Source organism: Macrosteles quadrilineatus, unplaced genomic scaffold (assembly GCF_028750875.1).
Source record: "Macrosteles quadrilineatus isolate MER2022 unplaced genomic scaffold, UCM_ALF_1.0 Scaffold_9__3_contigs__length_116548681, whole genome shotgun sequence".
Lineage (NCBI taxonomy): Eukaryota > Metazoa > Arthropoda > Insecta > Hemiptera > Cicadellidae > Macrosteles > Macrosteles quadrilineatus.
In genome coordinates this window covers 113,204,819-113,210,954 of record NW_026542602.1, presented here as the reverse complement: position 1 = coordinate 113,210,954, position 6,136 = coordinate 113,204,819, and positions in this window count along the sequence as shown.

The window sequence follows — 6,136 nt, the reverse complement described above, 5'->3', positions numbered from 1 at the left end:
GAAGCATGCAGTCCTTGACTTTGGGTACTACCGCAGACGTCCGATTTATACAGACCAGATGTCACTAATTATTCATTAAAATAGAACACGTATGAGCCACTCACAGAAAGTCCTTTAAACTTAAAATTCTCTCTTTATTATTTAAACTCATAGAATGTATGTTTTATAAAGGACCTATCATTTTGTAGTTAGATGTCCTTCGAGTTTGGCTCTGTTAAACAGTCAGTGTATACAAGCGAAACTTTTTAATAGCAGTATAGTCTGTCGATGGCTCATTCAACTTCGTCCGGTTCCATTCTATAACTAATTTTACTGACAATTATGGGGAGACGCCATTCGATTGTTACATTAGCATAAACCATTTCTATATTTTTGTACAACTTGGCATCCTACTTTTTGTTAAATAATTGTTTTTCACTAGGATCAGATGCCCCTATGACTGTACAATCTATGAAATAAAATAAGAACGTAGCCATCAAGAAATCGTCCAAATCTAGCCCAAAAAATAAATAAATCTGACATATTTCTTATCTAAGGAAATTTTTTACCATAAATTATTGAAAATATGCATTCGTGAGATCTTGGACGTTGCAGTAGTTTAAACTCAAATCGGAGTCATCATCAGACCATCACTAGACGTCTTCTCCCTTCATTGTAAGTTCATGAACACTAACAATAAGTATCACCCCGCAAACGGACATAAACCGTACGATCATTGAAGTATAAACGCCAAAGTATAAATGAGAAATAATTATTCTGTCCGTTGTATTTCGCTTATCCAGTATTATTTCTCGTTTATTGTCACTTAAATGTTCGTATTTTTTATGTCCATGTGTGTGTCCTATTAACGGTGTAAGTTGATGGCCTTCAATGGAGCAGAAGGCATAGTACTGACCTGACGATGGCCCCGATATGAGTTGAAACTAGTTGCCCTACCGTCGATGTTCAAGTCACACGAATGCAACTATTTTCACCAAGTAATAAATAGCTTCTTGATCAGAATTGTACGTGTTATTAAATTTACGGAAAGTAAATAGAAGAAACGTCTTATAACACTTAAAACATATATTTACGCTTATACTGTTACTCGCAAGACAGTAAATATAAAAAAAGATGGTAAGTGGTTATCGACTTCGATTCGACACGCCAATCATCATCAGACCCAATAGGCGAATGTTCGCCTATTGGGTCTGATGATATTTGGAGTGTCCAATTGAAATCGATCACCACTTACCATCTTTTTTTATAATTAACGTCTTGCGAGTAACAGTATAAGCGTAAATATATGTTTTAAGTGTTATAAGACGTTTCTTTTATTTACTGGCCGTACCAAGGAATAGTATTGAAATGCTGTATTGAGTTCAAAGTCTAATCAAATAGGTTTTTTTTACTTGATTATGTCTGAATTCCGTTATCTATTGGCTTAATATTTTGGAAATAAGAATGATGGGCGTACTCCAAAAACTTGACATAAACTTAATTTTGGCAAACAATTTATTTTAATTCCTCTTGTATAATGTATAGGGATATGTTGACATGTTACCATCATTGCTTTAGATCCATAAACGGTTTATTAAATTACAAAATAAGTTTTGTACAATTGTATGGAATAGTTTTTGTTCTGAAATACATTTTTGGGTGGGGGTAGAAATTATTCTCTTATTTTTTAATTTTCTTAGGAGTAAGTAACATTTAAACTGAAATAATGAATATGTTTTTACAGAATCGGTTAATAGGAAGTTAGCTACATTTTGCAAATTTCTATCACTAATAGGTATTTGATTCTTACAAAGACTTGTTTAAGAATTAAATATTAACTGCACTTCCAATATTTCAAGCCTTCTCTTTGCATTGCACCTTAAGGACGAATTGCAGTTTTAATTAAATATGGTCTGGTGAAAAACGTTATGTTATTCTAGTCGATGTTCCCTCATAAAACCTTTGAGGGACAAATATGAGATATTATAATTTTATATTTTATTATAAAATACAATGTAAGCTACTATAGTTTTATTTTTATAAGTGAAAACTAATATTTGTTCAAATCAAATAAACTAATACGTTATTTGTACCTATATTCGACAATATATTTTTTTCAAAATACTGGATAAGTCTAGTTAAATATTTATTTTTGTTAACCCAATTGTACATAATATTGTAACATACTGTATATGTATAAAATATATTGGTTTAAATGGTAACATATAGTTTGATTTTCACCTCGAGGCTCCGATTTTAACATGTTTGTGTGATTGGTGTGATTTAAATTTGTTCAATATTAAAATGATTAATTATAGCACTAGACTTAAAAACACGATCATACAAGGATAAGTTGGAATACAAAAACACCTAAACAGCTAGGTCAGAATAAATACTTTATGAAAGCACCGAACAAGATTCATAATTATATTGTTTAAAAAATGATGCAAGATTGACAAAGAATGATTTTTTGTTTTAAGACCGTGGCATATAGAAACAAGCAATAGCACAGACTTTTAAGAACGATCGTGTAAAGAAAGTATTTACGGCTCAAGTAGAAATTTTTAGTTAACACAGGGGTGCCCATCCCCCCCTAGACTCATGACGCACCCCCCCCCCCCCAATTGAGCAACAGCCCCCCCCCCCCACCATAAATGATGTACACAACAAATGAGAAACATTATTCCCCCGCCCAGCACTATTTGTAAAACTATAAAAGAAGTTTTATAATTTTTTTTAGATATTTAAAATTCAAACCCAGTAAATCTATATAAATAAAGTTATGGTTTTGTCTGTACATTGCTCAGAATTATACATATTTTGGGTTATTTTTACGTTTTAAGAAGAAGTTGAAACATGTCTTATCTCAATTTATGTCCGTCTGTCACGACCCAGAAGGCATTTTACGCAGCCTACTCTAAAGAAAACTAGAGTACTGATTATGATTCTAATGGTTTAATTGTATCTACAGGATTGGCGAGAGTGTCCTTATAGCCATTAAAATATGGCCTCACTATTTTGGAAATAAAATAACGGACGATAAAAAACCCAATTTTGTGTGAATTTCTAGTTTATTTTCCCCATGTTTACTACATACGTCATTTATGAAATACTACTCATCTGTTAAGAGAAGACGTCTTATATGAAATTACGAACAGCTGTTTTGATAAAGATTCCTTTTTCTTGCTGTCCACTGATATATCTTACCAAATCTTACTAATATTATAAATGTGAAAGTTTGTGTGTTTGTTTAAAGTTCAATCACGCATTAACTAATGGACGGATTGGGCTGAAATTTGGCATGATGATAGCTCAATTAACTATATGTTCTTATCTCAAAAATCCTTTTGGGCTCCGCCCCAGTGGCTCTGTATTCCCCATGTTAACCTTATGAGTTATGACTAGTTATGTGAACCATATTTAAAGGGAATTAAAGAATTCAGTCTGTTGTTTCTACTAAAAAAGTTGGTTCTATTAAAGTATATATCTATTTAAGTATATATAAGTATTATAAAGTATTAAAAAGTTATAAGATTTACTAACAGGGTGCAGACCTATTATTTTTTTACATTTATGAAAACAGCTAATTTGAACTAAGCAGCAACAAAAAACTGTGATTAGCAATGAGAACAAACTGTCAAAGTAGGATTGTTTACAGTTATGTTTATGTTTTTAATTGCATGAATAATTTGTGATATTTTGCGAATTTTTACTTTCTCCTCCTATACCATAGAATATGGAGAAAGTATTGTTAATAATTTATTTTTCTTTATTGATCAGGTGAAGTGGTAGAACATTATGGCTATGGTAGATGTGTATTGTGTAATACTATACTATAGTATACCGTAAATTTAAAGAAGCAATTTTTATCAAACTGTGTCCTCCCCAATTGCAAACGCTAAGTTAAGAGTATAACTAACTGCAATACTGTAAGTATTTTACACTTAAATGTCAACTCCGTATGAAGGACGGGTACTCTGCTAGTGTTTATATAAATGTTGTTTACGAATACTGTGTAGGCCCTAACCATTTCCGATCTCGTTTGTAAGCAAATCCAAAACCAAGTGAGATTAATAACCGTGTGGCTTTGGCTTACATAACGGGTTTGATTATCACGGGTACTAATATGTAACTGTAAATTAAATTAAATAACTAGCCATCATCCATGTCAGGAACCGGAGATTCTGTGCGTATCAAGTTGTACTTGAATTTTGATTACTGGGAAAAGGGGAAAAGGGGACCGTGAATCAGTGTTGTACAGGACTGGAAAACTTATCTTTCTATATAAATAAAATTAGAGTTTTATAAGTCACCTCAATTTAAGGAATTTTTTATTGCTAGAACAGAATATCCATATAGCGTTCGTAACCTCTGTTTAAGAAATTGTCAGCGTCTTTCTCTTGATATAACGATCCCCTCTCCCTCCCTTTAGAAACATTACAGTTCCTTTGATGAAAATGAAATGGAAACAACGCTTGCGTTGCGTCAACAATTGTCACGGGTACTAATATGTAACTGTAAATTAAATTAAATAACTAGCCATCATCCAGGTCAGGAACTGGAGATTCTGTGCGTATCAAGTTGTACTTGAATTTTGATTACTGGGAAAAGGGGAAAAGACCGTGAATCAGTGTTGTACAGGACTGGAAAACTTATCTTTCTATATAAATAAAATTAGAGTTTTATAAGTCACCTCAATTTAAGGAATTTTTTATTGCTAGAACAGAATATCCATATAGCGTTCGTAACCTCTGTTTAAGAAATTGTCAGCGTCTTTCTCTTGATATAACGATCCCCTCTCCCTCCCTTTAGAAACATTACAGTTCCTTTGATGAAAATGAAATGGAAACAACGCTTGCGTTGCGTCAACAATTGTCTGCTCCGTTTTACACTTCTGTCTGCTGTGCGCTATGTTGCAACAGATTTCAGATACAACAGCTGGGGAATGATGACGATATAATGCTTAGTAAACTGTGATTGAGTGATAACCATGGTAACTTTAACTTTAGTAAGACTGTGATTGGCTAATGAGTAGGCCTAAATATGGCGACTTGTTGAATTTGTGTATGAATTGAAGAGAAACCTATTAAATAACAGAAGAACAAAGAAAAAGAATAACAAGATTGTTCTCGTTACATTCTTTTTTAAGAGTGTTTTAATTATCTCTAAATATAATTTTACCCTTTTTTTATTACTTATCTATCAATTCCTATGCTGTGATACAGCACCTATTGGTAGCCTATCTGTCTATCATGAACAGTACCTTATAACACTTTCCAAAGGTTCCAATAATATTTACGTTATTTAATAGCAATGCAGTGTTTGGTTAGTTATTAGTTGAGTTTGAGTTAGCTATAATTTTAAACGTTGCCGTTTGTACAATTGAACAAAGATAAATTATTTTAAATTAACAATAATAATGTTATTGCACAATAATAATGATTGTGCAATATTGAATTTCGTTTATAAGAATGCAAATTGTAACGTTAATGGTTGTTTACAGCGGTGTTTAATGGGTTTAATGGGTGGTTGTTTAATTGGTTTATCATCTGTTTTTATACTATATTGGATTAACCGTATTTTTCATTACTCCCCCTCCCTATTAACTCAGGTAATCGAGTATCTACACAATAGTGTTAAGATAGTGTTTTGTAGCATAGTCAAAATACCTAAATGTATTTTAACAAGCTTTATGTCTAAAAAGCGTTCTGTGCTAAGTCGCGGTGTAGCTGGACGTGTTTGTACCACGCGTTACTTTGATCTATCACAGCAGTTGAGCTAGCCCGTGCGCTCCCTCTTAGATTTCACGTCTTGATAATCTTGAATAATAACTTTCTACACGAATCCTAAACCATCCTAAAATCCTATTTAACTAATTGAATTCAATAATATAACTATTGTCATTAATTAATCCACTTTCTATCAGGCGACTTCGTAATATATGTTGGATTGTCGTCACGTTGAACACTGTTGCAATTAGCTTTAGCCAACCCCCCCCCCCCATTTGAATTTTTTGAGCCCCCCCCAAGAATTTCAATGACGCAGTCTGCGTCACAGCCCCCCCTTGTGGGCACCCCTGGTTAACAAAAAAAAATATATTTCTACGAGTGTCGTACAGGCTGATTACGCAAGTGGCTTACACCACCCACGACCATTT